Here is a 16,495-nt window from a genome sequence, read left to right as displayed (position 1 = left end):
TGTGTGTCTATATTTTTGTGTGAGTAAAAAATCTTGTGAGTTTTGTTGTTCAAAAGTGTAATCTTGGTGTGTGTAAAACTTTTGAATATAGTGGAAACCAGACTCAAGTTGTCCTGGTAAATTGGATGTAGCTTTGTGATTGAGTGAACCGGTATAAAAACAATTGTGCAATTCTCTTTCCCTCATCTCAATCACTTTGAATCTCTTTAAAAACTCAAGAAAACCAAACAATTTGATCTTTGGTGTGATTTAATGCGTTCTTGTGTAATATGAGGTTGCATACTTGTTAAAAATATTGATTGGAACAAGTCTTGTATGTAAAAGATTAATGTTTGAGTTGAATTTGCAAATTCTGCATTCTGCATAAATCTCTAGTATTTTAGCCAACTGATTTGTATTTTTAATCGACTGTTTCATAGCTTCAAGAACAAATTAGTCTATTGTTTTATATTTTAATCAACTGAAAGTGTACTGGTCTGCTGCATTTACATCCAAACTTTCCAGTCTATTTCATTTAATTAAGCTTTCGAAAAAGTTTTATAAAACCAATTCAACCCCCCCTTCTTGGCTAAAATCACCATTTCAAAACTAACGTGGGCGCAATTCCAGTATCGAACTTAGAGCTTTCACCTAGAAGAATTCTTAAACTAGGCGCAAACCTACAACAAGATGGCCATGACATAATTGCACCTACAATAACTACCAATGCCAACCTGTTCGTTTGGTCAGCTGCAGACTTTCCCATCGTTGATCCTTAAGTTGTCGTTCACAAACTGTCTGTATACAATGAATCTAGGTACGTCTCCCAAAAGAAGAGAAAGTTAGGAGAAGAACGACGACTAGTTGCAAAAGCAGAAGCCAAAAAATTACTAAATGTCGGATTCATCGATGAGGCACACTACACCACCTGGCTGTCCAATGTTGTCATTGTCAAGAAAGCTAGCGGCAAATGGCGGATGTGTGTTGACTATACGGACCTCAACAAAGCATGCCCCAAAGACGCATATCCTTTACCTAGCATTGATAGGTTAGTAGACGGCGCAGCCGGGAACAAAGTGCTTAACTTCCCAAACGCTACTTAAGATACAATCAAATACCTATGGCTCCGTCTAACATATTCAAAACCGCCTTCATAACTGAAGACACCAACTACTTCTACAAAGTCATGCCCTTCGGACTTAAAAACGCAAGCGCTACCTATTAGAGGTTAATGGATAAAATGTTTAGCCATCTGATAGGCAAGTGTGTCGAAGTGTACGTAGATGACATGGTTGTCAAATCACCCAGCCACCTGCAACATTAAAAGGATTTGTCCAAAGTATTTTCCGCACTGCAAAAATATAACCTCAGACGTAACTCCGAAAAATGTGTTTTCGACGTAGATAGCAGAAAATTTTAGGCTTCATGCTAACACAACGAGGAATTGAGGAAAACCCTGAGAAATGCAAGGCCATAATAGAAATGCACAACCCAACCAACGTCAAAGAAGTACAACGCTTAGTGGGCCACCTCACTGCCATATCCAGATTCCTGCCAATGCTAGCGGACCAAACCCGACCAATCATCCAACTCTTAAAAAAATCTATGAAGTTCTCTTGGAGCGATGATTGTGAGCGAATTTTCCAAAACCTTAAAACCACCCTAACATCCCCTCTAATCCTCCGCAAACCAAACATAGGCCTCCCTCTACTAGTATACATCACAACAATTGACCATATAGTTAGTGTCGCCTTGGTCTAGGAGTTGGCTGGTGTTCAATATCCAGTATACTTCGTCAGTTAATCTTTACAAGACCCAGAAACCAGATATCAGATGGTGGAAAAACTAACCTAATCTCTAGTAAATGCTCAAGATGGCTTTGCCCCTAATTCCAGACCCACCAAATTGTCATTAAAACAGACTACCCCTTTCAAAAAATCCTCCAGAAACCTGATCTAGCGGAAGGAATGTCATCTTGGGCTGCAGAACTATCCGAATTCAACATCCGCTATGAACCACACAGCTTGATCAAAGCCCAATGCCTACTTGACTTCGTCAACGACCTTCAACACACCCCAGAAGTGGAACAATAGACACTATATGTTGATGGTTCCTTCAATCCTAGGGGCAAACGTTGATATTGTTCTAGAAGGCCCAAACCATATACTTACCGAAAAATCCTTATACTTTGCATTCAAAACCTCCAACAATCAAGCCGAATATGAAGCCATCCTGGCCGGCCTATTCTTGGCATGGGAAGTCGGAGTACGCGCATTGACATGTAAAACGAACTCCAAATTAACGGTGGGCCACCTCAATGACGAGATTCAGATTAAAGATGTCATCTGCTTCAATACTACCACTTTGTCCGCAACATCATGAAATCCGACTTCGACGAAGTAAAGATACAACATATACCAAGAGGGGATAATACCCGAGCAAACGCCTTGTCCAAATTAGCAAGTACAAGGCATAATGGGCAGCACAAGTCCCTCCTGCAATAGACGTTAGCAGCACCGTCAACAACACACATATGTCTAAGCATAGACAAGGTCGACAATTGGATGACTCCATATATCCAATATCTGAAATCCAGAAAACCCCCAGCCAACGCTGACAAGAGATGGCCATCAAAAGTAGAATGATACACAATGGTCGGCGAAAATTTATACAAACATGGATACGGACAACCCTTGCTTAAGTGCATCACGAAAGAGCAAGTAGATTATGTAATTAGGAAAATTTATGAAGGGATATGCAGATACAACTCGGGATCACAGACCATGACGACCAAAATACTCAGAGTCGGCTATTTCTGGCCTACCATGGAAACAGATTGTAATGCTTTCGTCAAGAAATATATACCATGTCAGAAACATGGCAACCTCGTTCACTAGAAACAAGAATAGTTGCACGCCAAACTCTCCCCGTGGCCATTCATAAAGTGGGGGATGGATATTTTGGGATCATTTACCCCCGACAAGGGGCAAGTCAAGTTCCTCATTCTAGGAATTGATTACTTCACAAAGTGGATAGAGGCTAAACCATTGGCCACAATCACAGCACAACAAGTCCAATAATATGTATGAAAGAATATAATATGCCAGTATAGGGTGCCGCACACTATCATAACTGACAATGGACAACAACTCATAGATAAGGAACTCGCTAAATTCTATACCAGCCTAGGCATCAAGCATATCACCAACTCAGTGGAGCATCCGTAAACCAGCGGACAAGCCGAAACCGCCAACAAAGTCATACTAGTCGAATTGCGCAAAAGATTAGATGGGGCAAAAGGTAGATCATCGAAGGAATTATTTGAATTATTGTGGGCCTATAGATGTACCCTTCAATCCGCTACGAACGAATCTCCCTTCAATTTAGTATACGGGCCGAAAGCAATGATACCAGTCAAGATCGGGGAACCATCCTTACGAAGACAAGTATACGTCTACAACAAAAACCAACAGAGTTTATGTGCCAGCATAGAGTTACTAACATAACTATGAGAAAAAGCGCAAATTAGAAATATGACGGTAAAACAAAGAGCGACAAGAAAATATAACTCAAAACTTTGTCCGCGAACTTTTGTCAAAGGGGACCTGGTGTGGAGAATGGCTATCAACACAATAGAAAAAGATGGCAAGTTCTCGGCTAATTGGGAAGGACCGTATAGAATACGAGAGGATTCGGGAGGAGGCGCCTACATGATAGAGCAATTATCAGGAGAAGAGATACTGAACATGTTGAATGTATCTCACCTCAAGTTCTACTTTAGTTAGGATTGCCAATGTAATCAACACAAGTAACTTGTAACCCTGGATGTAGTCTTTTTTCTCACCTGGGATTTTTACCTAAGGAGAGTTTTGGCCAAGGCGTTTTTAACGAGGCACTTTAACATTATGAATAAAAATAAGGGTTCTTCACACATTCGTGGGTCAGATACAATTTTCTTAAGTTTTCCACCACTTACCAAAGTAAGCGGCCTAGGTCGAACACTTACTTATTAAGATATTTTCTTAAGTTCCCCACCACTTACCGAAGTAAACAGTCTGGGTCGAACACTTATTCATTAAATTATTTTCTTAAGTTCCCTACCACTTACCTAAGTAGGCGGCCTAGGTCGAACACTTACTCATTAAGTTATTTTCTTAAGTTTCCCACCACTTACCAAAGTAAGCGGCCTGGGTCGAACACTTACTCATTAAGTTATTTTCTTAAGTTCCCCACCACTTACCAAAGTAAGCGGTCTGGGTCGAACACTTACTTATTAAGATATTTTCTTAAGTTCCCTACCACTTACCTAAGTAGGCGGCCTAGGTCGAACACTTACTCATTAAGTTATTTTCTTAAGTTTCCCACCACTTACAAAAGTAAGCGGTCTGGGCCGAACACTTGCTCATTAAGTTATTTTCTTAAGTTCCCCATCACTTACCAAAGTAAGCGGCCTGGATTGAATACCTACTCATTAAGTTATTTTCTTAAGTTCCCCACCACTTACCAAAGTAAGCGGCCTGGGTCGAACACTTACTCATTAAGTTATTTTCTTAAGTTCCCCACCACTTAACAAAGTAAGCGACCTGGGTCGAATACTTACTCATTAAGTTATTTTCTTAAGTTCCCCACCACTTACCAAAGTAAGCAGCGTAGGTCGAACACTTACTTATTAAGATATTTTCTTAAGTTCCCCATCACTTACCAAAGTAAGCGGCATGGGTCGAACATGTCGCATAATCACAATTAACGCAAACACAATCATAAAGTCATAAAACGACGCACTGATAATCATAGTAAAAATAGTAGCTAACGACATCACACAGCGCGGTAACCATGACAAGGCATTCTTCAAATTATAATACCATAACGATGTAAAATGATTGTTCAAAAAGAAAATAATTGTGCAAGTTATTACAAACTTAGAACGAATACGAATCAAAATTTAAACATAATCCTAAGGTATAATTAGTCGCAACGTACCTAGTTTCGTCCCAATGTGTCTAAATGGTACTCGCTTTTAACTTTGTATCTACTTAGTACCCAAATTAGTTAATTTGCATCAATGTGGTCCATCCCGTTAAGTTTTCAGAAACGCCGTTAACAGATCAGTGATGTGGCATTGCAGAACGGATACGTGTCAATGAAAATAACTATACAGTGGAAATTTGTGGATAACGTGTCATGCCCTATTTGAATTGATTGTCCCCATTCAAAAAACCCTAATTTCCCATTCCCATCTTCATCTTTTTCTTCATTTTTTTTGTCGGGAAGTTGATTTGTTGTAGGGGTAAGGTGGTGAGTGAAGTGGGAAATGTCGCATGGTTTTAGTCATTCGTGGTCGTCTTGTTCGTGTGGGTCACATAGCCACAACGTTTCTTCTCCTGGTTCTGTATCTGGGTCAGTAGGTGGAATACCACATATCCTTCACATTGGCATAACCCATCTCCTTCAGAATACCTAAAACACCATTAAATTAAACCACGCACAACATTCAACCACTAACCCTAAACCCCACCATCCCAACAATAAATAATACAATCAACGACAAAAACAAATGGTTTGTGCACCTGTAATCCCAAATAGCTACCAATTTGATGTCAATTACACCTTCAATTTTGTCCACAACGCATGAAATGGACCAAATTTCGTAAACCCTAACTCCAAAAAACCCATATTCTATCGCAGAAAACGTTCCAATTCTGTTCCCAATTCATGCCTTTTTTTCTTTTCAATTTCATCTTACACTGCACTGTTCCACATCACACACTACTCTCGTGCCACCTCATAACATTTTTTCTCACTTAACTGGTCAACACAGTCAGACGTTATCTTATTTAACGGAGTCAACGAAAAGGGACCATATTGATGCAAATTAACTAATTTGGGTACTAAGTAGATGCAAAGTTAAAAGCGGGTACCATTTAGACACATTGGGACGAAATTGGGTACGTTGTTACTAATTATACCTAATCCTAAACGATCAGATCAACATCCATCTCCACCAGAGTTCCATCATCCATAGGGTCTGCATCCTCGGTAGCCACCACCTTGTCAGCTTCCTCTTCCGAGCTTGAGTTCATTTCATTCACAAGACAGCCGTCCACCACGTCCTTATTGACATCGAACCTGGCATCAAACACGTCCATATCCTTGTAGAAAAAGGCCGTTTGTCGCAAATCCATTTGGAACCCATTTATGTGCTCTTGAATGATGTGGCCCTTTAAATCTTCAAGTTGAGCCCATCATTCTTTTCCTTCAGCTCGTCATAATTTACCTCCATGTGAGAAATTTTTTCATTCAGCTTCTTTTCAGAGTCTAGACATCTAACCTTCCACGACTCCAACCGCTTCCTCTCCACCAGCCACTATTCGCTCTCCTTCTCCCAAGTCGTTTTCTCCTCCGCATGCTTCGTTGCCTAAACCTTCAATTCCTCTTGGAGTTCCTCCATCTTGGCCCACCCACCTTCCTTGATCTCCCTTTACAGTAGAGTGCCCACCCTACGACCCAAGACCAAGGCCTTACTATTGAACTCCAGCATGGCTTTAATCATCAAGTTGGTCTCCATGTTGTCTATAGAGGAGACCAAAGATTCAGCCAAGGAAATCTCATTGTCATGGCGAACTGTGGTCCCTAGTAACTCAATCAGACAAGCTTACGACTTCTTCGCTGCAAAGGTAGATCTTGGCCCCAACAAGGTGGCCCTAACTCGCTTCAAGTCCTTCCCGACACCTTGCTTTGCAGGTATAGTCACCTTCCTTTTCGATCCCTCGTGGACGTGAACCTCGACCAACGGTTCCTGCAGATTGGGAACATCAATATTCCCGACATTTTTGGCCTTTTAAGCTTGCTCCTTGCACAAAGCCTTGAACAGATTCAAGTTCTTCTTGCCAAGCTGAGCCATGATGTAACATCCCTACTGAAAATTACTTAATTAAAATAAATAAATAAGAATTGAAAATAAAAGTCATAATTTTATTATTCCCAAACGCGAGAAAATTTATAATATCCTTTAATGTGCCATAATTTAAACAAAACTAAAGTAATAATGTTATTACAAGTTCCAAAATTCAACAAAATAGTAGAAAACATAATAAAACCCCTAGCTCAAAGTCCCCCAAACTAGCCCTCTCCCTGTCGCTATGCATCAACAGCATCACCTGGAATACCATATGCTCCCGTGTGACAAGTCACACAATCATCGCCAAACACAAACAGAAAGGGTGAGCTCATAATAAATTAACACATAAGTTAAGAATATAAAAAAAACCAAACTAATTTATTCTATTTAGTTCTTGGCCAAGACCTTAATACCCCAAGGCTTTTCAACCTTCAATTCACACAAATAGTTAACCACGGACTCAGGATTTATGATGCTCACACAAACTTGCCCGCTCGTGGTCCTGCCTCTACAAACCTCTCCGCTCGTAGTCCTACTCTACGAACCTCCCCGCTCGTAGTTCTGCTCTACGAACCTCCTCGCTCATAGTCCTGCTCTACGGACCTACCCGCCCGTAATCCTGCTCTACGAACCTACCCGCCCGTAGTCCAACACACGAGATCCACCAGCAACGAACCTCCCCATTCGCAGCATCTCTCAAGTGTGAGCATGGAACATACAAACCTCCCTGATCGTATCCCCACACGAGAGTAACAAGATATGAACCTCACTGCTCATATCATCACGTTTTCACCACCATCCATGAACTTACCCATTTATGGCACAACATCTCCTTATCCAAGTCTCTCATCACTTCGTACAAGCAACACACGCAAACCACTGCCTGCAGCGTTATCGCTTGGTGCTGCCTAAGTGCCAACAAGCGAAAATCCTGTGCAGACCGCCTGGCGGGACACCATTGCTGCCAAGCGACAGGCCTCTCCCATACCCAATGTTTCAGGGTCTATCGCCTGACAGTTCACAACTTGCCACTAGGCACCACGCGTTGTAGGGACATCCCTGCTGCTACTATCGCCTAGCGGCCACCTCGCGCCGCCAAGCACCATACTAGAGATTGCGATTTATATTGGTTTAGCACCCCCAACCCATCACGTATGACGATGAACTGATTCAATATACACCTCCAATTTACAGTACCTGATTTCCAATGCCTTCCACACGTTTATGCCTCAGTCTTGGTTACATCCCAATTTTATTCCTCCACTTAAACTCAATTCTAGGCTTAAAGTTGGAAAATAGTACAACCACTGGCTACCTAAAACTTATGATAGAACCAAAATCTTAAATCAATCCCTGTACCAATTTCAGCTCATTAGCAATCCTATACTTAACCAATTTTTATACACCTTTTCATCATTCAATTACTATACCTAATTTCATCTACTCCTACACACCAAAACCCACATTTCCATTTTAGTTATCCTCCCTTTTTCTCATTTCCCTGTTCCAAATTGTTAGACCATAATTAAGAATTCATTACCAAACTCTAAGTCATTTTACCGTAAGCATATCATCTCACTCCATGTATTGCCTTGTTCATCACTAACCCCCATTCAATTATCTTAATCTCTTTGTCACACTTAATTTCTTTTCAACTCAATTCAATGATAACTCTCTCTCAGCCATCCCATAAGTTTTTAGAACCACTCATTGTGCACCGCTATCGGTTGGCGACGACTAAGATGCCGCCAGGCAATACATCAGTCCCTGTGAAAAACCTAGGTTTTTTTGTGCCTTCAAACACCATTTTGTTTAACATGAAACATCCAGTAATTCACCCACGAACTAATAGTTCACAATTATCCCATTTTCTGATGCATACTCAACCAATAACATCATACTAATCCAACCAAAACATAATTGATTCATAATTATACTTAAGAAATCGAATTGCTAAATCATCTCCCAAACCCTAACAAGGTTAACGTAATTGAATGCCTCCCATTCAATCCCCAAGATTCATCCGCACATATAAACATTCGTAATTTCGCACTTTTCATGAATTCCCATCGTACACATGAACAATTCCAGAGAACCCAATCCATCACAGAATTCAAAAACACATACAGAACATATTTCACGCTTGTGTCGCCTGGCGGGCTCACCCTTTCCGCTAGGCAGTTCATCTCAAAAACCCATAATTGGGTTAACACTCATGTGTCGCCTGACGGCTTTGAATGTGCCGCCAGGCGGCTTCTGGGAATTTTTTCAGAAACGTGAAAATGATAAAGGTTTAATTCAACAGAGGCATCACATTCATGCATTACAGTACAAAATTAATTATAGAGTATGTATACACATAAATGAACTCCCCTAACCTGGATAGTTCTTGCTCAATTGAAAAGAATTAGGACTCCTTTTGTGCCACCACTAGTCCAACCTTTGTCTCCTCTCTAATGCACTTGATGTTCTGGTTTAATTCACTCAAAATCACCTTCAGAACTCCCTTTCTCTCTGCCAATTTCGTTTGCCCTTTGTTCCCTCACTTTTTCTCTCTTTCTTCTCCCAAAACAACCTTAATTAGACCATTAACTAAGCCTTAATGCTTGTTAATGATATGAAAACGAAAATTGGTTTGAATTGGGTGTTAATGGCCATTCAAAGACCATTAATGGCTGCCTTCCCAACCTACTAGGTTGCCCTTCTTGTAGCTAGGGTTTTTCCGCCCTTTCATATTCATGCCAAAAGAAAATTTGGCAAAAAGAAAATTCAATTTATTCTTAGCAAGGTTTGAGCACAAAACCATTCAATCACAAAGCAATTTCACAACCAATTCAATTAATTCATGTTTCATAATAATTCCTACAATTTTAGGATTATAATATCACTCATCATGATCAATCAAAACATTAAATAACACACTTATTAAAATAGCATACACTTTGGCATACATAAGACTTGAACCCAAGTCCTCTCCACACCACTAAGTACTCTCAACCACTTGAGCTAGTACTTTTCCACATCATAATAATCCACATTAAATGCCGTAAAGGCTCTTACTACCCACATTTATTAAATAATTATGGGTTAAATATGTTTTTGGTCCCTCAAATTTTAGTGAATTTTGGAATTAGTCCCTCTTTGAAACTTTATACCAATTTAGTCATTTATCTTTACAAATGCATGGATTTAGTCCTTCTTACAAAATTTTGTTAAGTTTATTTGACATTTTAAACCCATTTTATGATAATATTTTATTTAACATTGAAGCGAAAATATGTCAAAAGGTGTAAACAATTCAAATACTATCATGAAATGCACTTAAAACATCAAAAAAACTTAATAAAATTTGGTTAAAAGGACAAAATCATGTATTTTTAAAGATGAAGGACTAAATTGGTCTAATGTTTTGAAGAGGGACTAATTTCAAATTTCACTAAAACTTTAGGGACTAAAAACATATTTAACCGAATAATTATTTACTTAATTATTTAAATTCCTCGGGTCTTACACATGAGACTTGCAAAATAAGCAATATCGGTTATTTCTCTCGAACACAACATAACGATAAAAATACGAAATGATACCTACTAAATCAACAAGTGGGTGCATAGATAAATAAACCCTAACTAAACCCTTAGTGGGCATCTTATCAACGTATCCACCACCTCCCTATCAGCGACCGACAACTCCTCCCTCTTTGTATGCTTTTATCGCCACAGGTTGTCGGTCCAACTAAAAGGGAACTTTGTACTTCCATCGTCATTGTAAAATAGAGAGCATCCTGGCTCCTTTATCACCATCTTGAAGAACCCATCTTTGAAATGTTTGAAAGATTGGGAGAAGACATCTAATTTGCTTATCCCTAGGCGGCTTATCAAGGACAACCACGTAATTGGACTCTTAGGTCGAGTGTCGTAAAAATAAAAAAAGCATCACGGTGATGGGTGGAGGTATAGAGACTGGCACAACACCCATAATGCTTGAAGATAACCCTAGCTATTAGGATGTAGTTGGGTAGGAGTAACGTTGAGTAAGCGGAGTACCCCCATCGTAAAGTCATCAAAGGGAATCCACATATGTAATTGAGAAAAATGACACATACATATAGAAGAATCCTTCTGTGGCTCCCTCTTGGTCGTGGCAAATACAATCAACGAAGTTTACCCTTTCAAAGCACACTATGCTCCGCCGAGGACCCCTCTCGAGAATAGAAACACAGTTCAACCAGACATTCAGTATGCAAGACCTTCTAAAAAGAGAATATTGGGTTCGTACGTTTACAACTACCCACTTATACCCAGCTTTTGCCGACAAGCTGCTCTCGGCTATCTCCTCTGCCAAATCTTCTCTTTTCTCAACAATAACCTCTATTGGAATCCCCCCCTCATTGGCCAATTGGCCACTACCCTCATCCCCTGATCTTCCACTACCACTACCTGAATCGAAAGAAGACACACTATCATTATCACTAGACATACCTTTTGAGTATTTTAAGGATTGTGGCAAAAACAAGGAATATATCAGACAGATTTCAAAGGCAATCGATGTACTTTTAGCAAATTTTAGCAAATGAAGCAGAATAAACAAATCTTATTCTCAACCTTTATTTATAAGAACATCTATGCATCCATAAAGTTTTCTCGCCTAAACGTTGTGCATGCGAAACATCACAACGAATGCAAAGCATCACGAATAAAAATCGACTGCACAAACCCATCTGATGCGATCCTTGACAACTGACGTCTCTTCAACTACTCCCATCACTTCTGACATAGTCTTAGCCACGTTCTCACTTCTTAAGACTGGGGGACAACCATATCCCTTAAGACTACGAAGAAATGAGCAATTTTTTTCTTGCAAAAATTACCAAAACAAGCATGTAAACCTCGAGGTGACCTATCCCGCCAAAGGCTGGGGACTGGTGTATCGAACCTATGCCACCAACACTGGTATGGTTAACCACCTGTTTCAAGCTGACAACATGTAACCTTCAACATGACCTACCTCGCCAAAGGCTGGGGGATGTATTATACCTAGGCGATCCTGGCTAACTACTCGGTCTGAACCGCCTACGACTAGCTCTATTATAAGAAGAAGAGACAGATGGTTAACTGAACAATGAAGTAGCGCATAAAACCACTAACCTCAAACTTAAGAAATTACAATGAGGCCTCCAATGTCAACTCACTAACATAGGACTTGGGCTTGGCCTAGGCCCATTTAGGACCTGAACATTAGCCTAACACAATAAAGAGGGCCCAACCCATAAGAAGGGAAGAACATAATTAATGACTCTATACATGCATGTGGACCCCAACAATTAAATATACGTTTTCATTAATTCACTAATCTGTGATTTGACTTTTGAGAGACTTTGCTAACTTGATCGTCAGAGTCCTTTCCGCAGGTAACCCCATAAGGTTCAAAACCGCCAACGTTAAGCGAAGACATATCCAAACCAAGGAGTAACCAATCCGAGAATTCAATGATTGGGGTAAGATGTGATTTGTGTTCCCTGATGTTGTGTTATTGTTTCTATAGGAACATTAGGGTTAGGTTTTTGTAGAGACATCCTTAGGTATCTTTTATTTGCATAGAGGCCCTTAAACTCTTCTATATAAGGGGTGCTCCTAGATATGTAAAAGGGTTGAACATTTTGAAGTAAAAACACTCTTGTGCCTCAACCATTTGTGAGAGTTTTCGGCCTAGGGAGTGAATACTTTTAAGCCTTATCTTACATAGCAAGTGGCGACACACATCCACTCATCTTCAAGGTTGCCATGACTTCTAGCCTAGCCTTGTAGTGGCATGCTTCTCACATTTTTACCATTCCTTTCCTTTCCATTTTATGTTTTCTTCTTCCTTTAATTTTTCTTGGTTTTCTATGGGTTATGTGCTTTCCATTTCCTTTTTGTTTTGAATCAATCCATCATCTTCTCTTGAGCTTTGTGAAACGAACCTTTACGTCTAGATAGTATGCTATCCTAACGTCCAGTGGGGATTTCATTTAGCTTTCTTAATCAACTGACACCATATTCAATAATCTTTAAAGGAAACAAGATAATCCTTCATCATGTGGTATTTAGAGCCTAGGTTATCTTGAATATGGTGTTTTTCATGTGCTCAACTTGTTCTTGTAGCTATCTTGGTATGGTTCAAATCCACTTCCATTACACAAATAGTGCTGGCAGAAAACGTGACAATTTTAAAACATTAAACTGCACCAGCTCAATGGTCCAAAAATTATGTTCTTTGTTTCAAAAGAAAGCTCTTTGAATCTAGTTTCCAGAAAAAAAAGAACCAATGCATTTGGAGTTTTGTAGAGAGAGCTATGATCAAATTAGTGAGCAAAGGTCAGATCTACCAAGAATACATGAATCCTTGTTTTCAGGTTATATGTGACAGTTTGGCTACGGTTTTTGCACCTTTTTAAGCTCCTAAATGTTGTTGGATAACATGTCTTTGGATGCATAGTCATTGAGCCTCAAATCCATGAGTTTAAATGCATGATAGCTACATGTTTGTGTCTTTGTGTATGTCATGTTGAGTCTTTAAATATGCCTAACTTTTGCTTGAGTCATATGTCATGATAACTTTAAGTTTTCTTATTCTTGTTTTTCCACGTATTTGAATCTTGCTTTCAATTTATGTCTTACTTGATGTATGCTCCATGAAATTGATTTTGGCCTAAAACTTGAGGACCTAAGTGTCCAAGCCACCTAAAACTCTTTCTCACCATTTTATGAAACTAGTTGTGGAAAGAAGAAAATTTTGCACCAATTTTTGCCTAAAAATCGAGAGCAACCTTGCTCCTTGGTGAACTAAAAGAGTGTTTCTCACTAGGTGTTATGCTACTAGTTTTCTTACTTGAGAATTGGGTGATATTGGCTAATTAGTTCCATGCTTTAACTTGGTTATGATCTTTCTTGGTGTATGCAAGATTTTAGACTTGAAGATGCTTGTCAAGTGCTTTCCATAGAGTCTTTAAAATGTGATTTTCTTGTTTTAGTCTGGTTAAAATTTTTGTCTCAAACTTTTCTTCTTTAGAGTTTAGCTTTCCTTGTTTTTGTGCTTTTCTTGTTTGTCACTAGGTGTTCTTTGTTTTGTCGTAGTAGTTTTCTTTTCTTCAAACTCTTGGAGTGTTGTGGCCGAATCACTTGTCTTTCCATTTGAGTGCTAGCCTTGCCTTGTTGCTTTGGGAGTGTGATCTAAACACTTGGTTGCATTTTGGGTTGGAATCACTACCAGAAAAATGCTAACTATCGATGGTCAGAATCCATCGGTAATAACGTTTTACTAACGGACTTTCTACGGCAACATATCCGTCAGTACACCGCTCGTCGATAATCATTTACCGACGGGTTGTTCAAGTCCGCCGGTAATTACCGACGGAAACATCCGTTGCTCTATCCGTCAGTTATTACCGACAGATGAGATCATCGATAATTACCGACGGCCTCATCCGTCGGTAAATGCATTCGTGAAGTCCATGCCATTACTGATTGATATATCCGTCAGTAATTACCGAGAGAAGCATTCGTTGAAAATTACCTACGGATATATCCGTCTATAATGGTATGGACTTCACGAATGGATTTGCTAACGGATGAGTTCGTCGGTAATCAATCGGTAAGAGTAAAAATTTGGTCTAAGTTTATTTGTTTTTTAGACATTCCACAATACCTGCATATAGAAAATTCCAACACAGACAAATCCAACAGTCCAACATTCCAGCATTCCATTATATCAAATATTATATCATTATCAAACTCCATCACAATATATATCAGATGACACACTAAATTGTTTATAAAACAGAGAAAATAACATGGAGCACAGGAATGTTTGTCAAATATTACATAAGCACGATCAGTACCAAGAAGGAATAATAGTACACAGGTTTATTAAGTACATGTTGAAGGAAGTTTGTCTTAAGAACATGAAAAACTAATAATCTTCATAATTAGGAGAAGATTCTTCATTTAGATTATCGTCCTCTTCATTATTTTGTTGTTGAGAATGAGGTGGAGGGATTTCAGAGTTTTGTTGAGTAGGGTTTGGCTGTTGTGGCTGTGGCTGTGGTTGTGGTTGTGGCTGTTGAAGACGAGCCTGAGCATTAGGAGTGAGATATTGCAGAACTAGGGATTGAAAGGACTGAAACTTAGACCTCAATTGCTCATTTTCCTCCAGGCTGCGTGAAAGTTGCTGCCTAATATTAGTGAGGTCCTCAGTATTAGAAGAGAAAGAAGCTGGTAGTTGGTTCAGACTTTCATTTGGACCAGTATATTTTGAAACAAGTTGACCAACCCCATAAAGTCTTCCTTTCTTTTTCCCTCTTACTGTCTCAATCCAACACCTAGTCCTGATAGAATCATCCTGTGTAGGATCAGCAGAGGATTGTTCTTGTGTTCCATCAGCACATGACGAAACCTCATATATGACTTGAGAAAGCCTAGTCTGAAATTCTTCCTCTAAGTAAACAATGAACAATTATTATTCTGTGGTGGGATACATTTAAGAGTAAATAATATTGAACAATAAAAGAGACTTACATTTGTCTTCCTAGACCTCTCATCCACATACTCGCCAGTACCTTTCTAAATAGACCTCTCATCCTCATATATGACTTGAGAAAGCCTAGTCTGAAATTCTTCCTCTAAGTAAACAATGAACAATTATTATTCTGTGGTGGGATACATTTAAGAGTAAATAATATTGAACAATAAAAGAGACTTACATTTGTCTTCCTAGACCTCTCATCCACATACTCGCCAGTACCTTTCTAAATATGTGTCTGCTGAAAGACTTCATCAAGAAACACATGGCGTCCCAACTCACGTGCCTGCAACAAAATGTTATAGAGTTAGATTTGATTTGATTTCAAACTTTAAAAATGTAGTTCAAATATGACAAATACAAACATTTAATGTGTTTACCATACGAAGGGCATACTCGTAAGTGGTAATGGATCCCCTTATATGTAGGGTTCCACCTGTTTCAGAAGCCCTATTCTTTTTTGTTGCAATACATTTGCTTCGATAACTTGGAGAATTCCAATGTTCTAGCAGCCTTGTCCACACATCATTAGGAATCCATTCTAGCCTTTCTCTACCCATTCTAGCATCTCTAAATAGCTCAAAGAGACGATGAGAAGCTTTGCCGTTGAAATTTCTCTTAATGGCAATTTCATGCTCTGGTGCTCACTAAACTCTCCTTTATAACACAATTTAAACATATAAAACATTATAAGTATCTTAAACATGGAATAGTAGTTAACAACATAATTTACCTATATAATAAGTTAGAACACATTACCTTGAAGCGTTGCCAAAAAATGTCCTTGTCTTTTTCAGGTATTGATCCCCATGATGGCCAAAGATTAAGAAATTGTTGCTTGATTGTCTTTGTGATAGCCTGTGAAGCAACTCTATATGGAACAAACCTATAATTCATGGAAAATTGTTAGAAGATGAAAGAAGTTACATAATATAAACAATGAGAATAACTAAATTTAAATATTACCCTCAACTGACAGGTTCAATCATCGGGCGGTCCTGTAGAGTTGGGTTAGGTTCTGCATCTAAATCAGGATCAACCATAGGTTGTGGGGCAACT

Source organism: Vigna unguiculata, chromosome 9 (genome assembly GCF_037176805.1).
Source record: "Vigna unguiculata cultivar grain cowpea cultivar isolate G323 ecotype 2 chromosome 9, ASM3717680v1, whole genome shotgun sequence".
Taxonomy (NCBI): Eukaryota; Viridiplantae; Streptophyta; class Magnoliopsida; order Fabales; family Fabaceae; genus Vigna; species Vigna unguiculata.
This window is presented reverse-complemented; position numbering follows the sequence as displayed.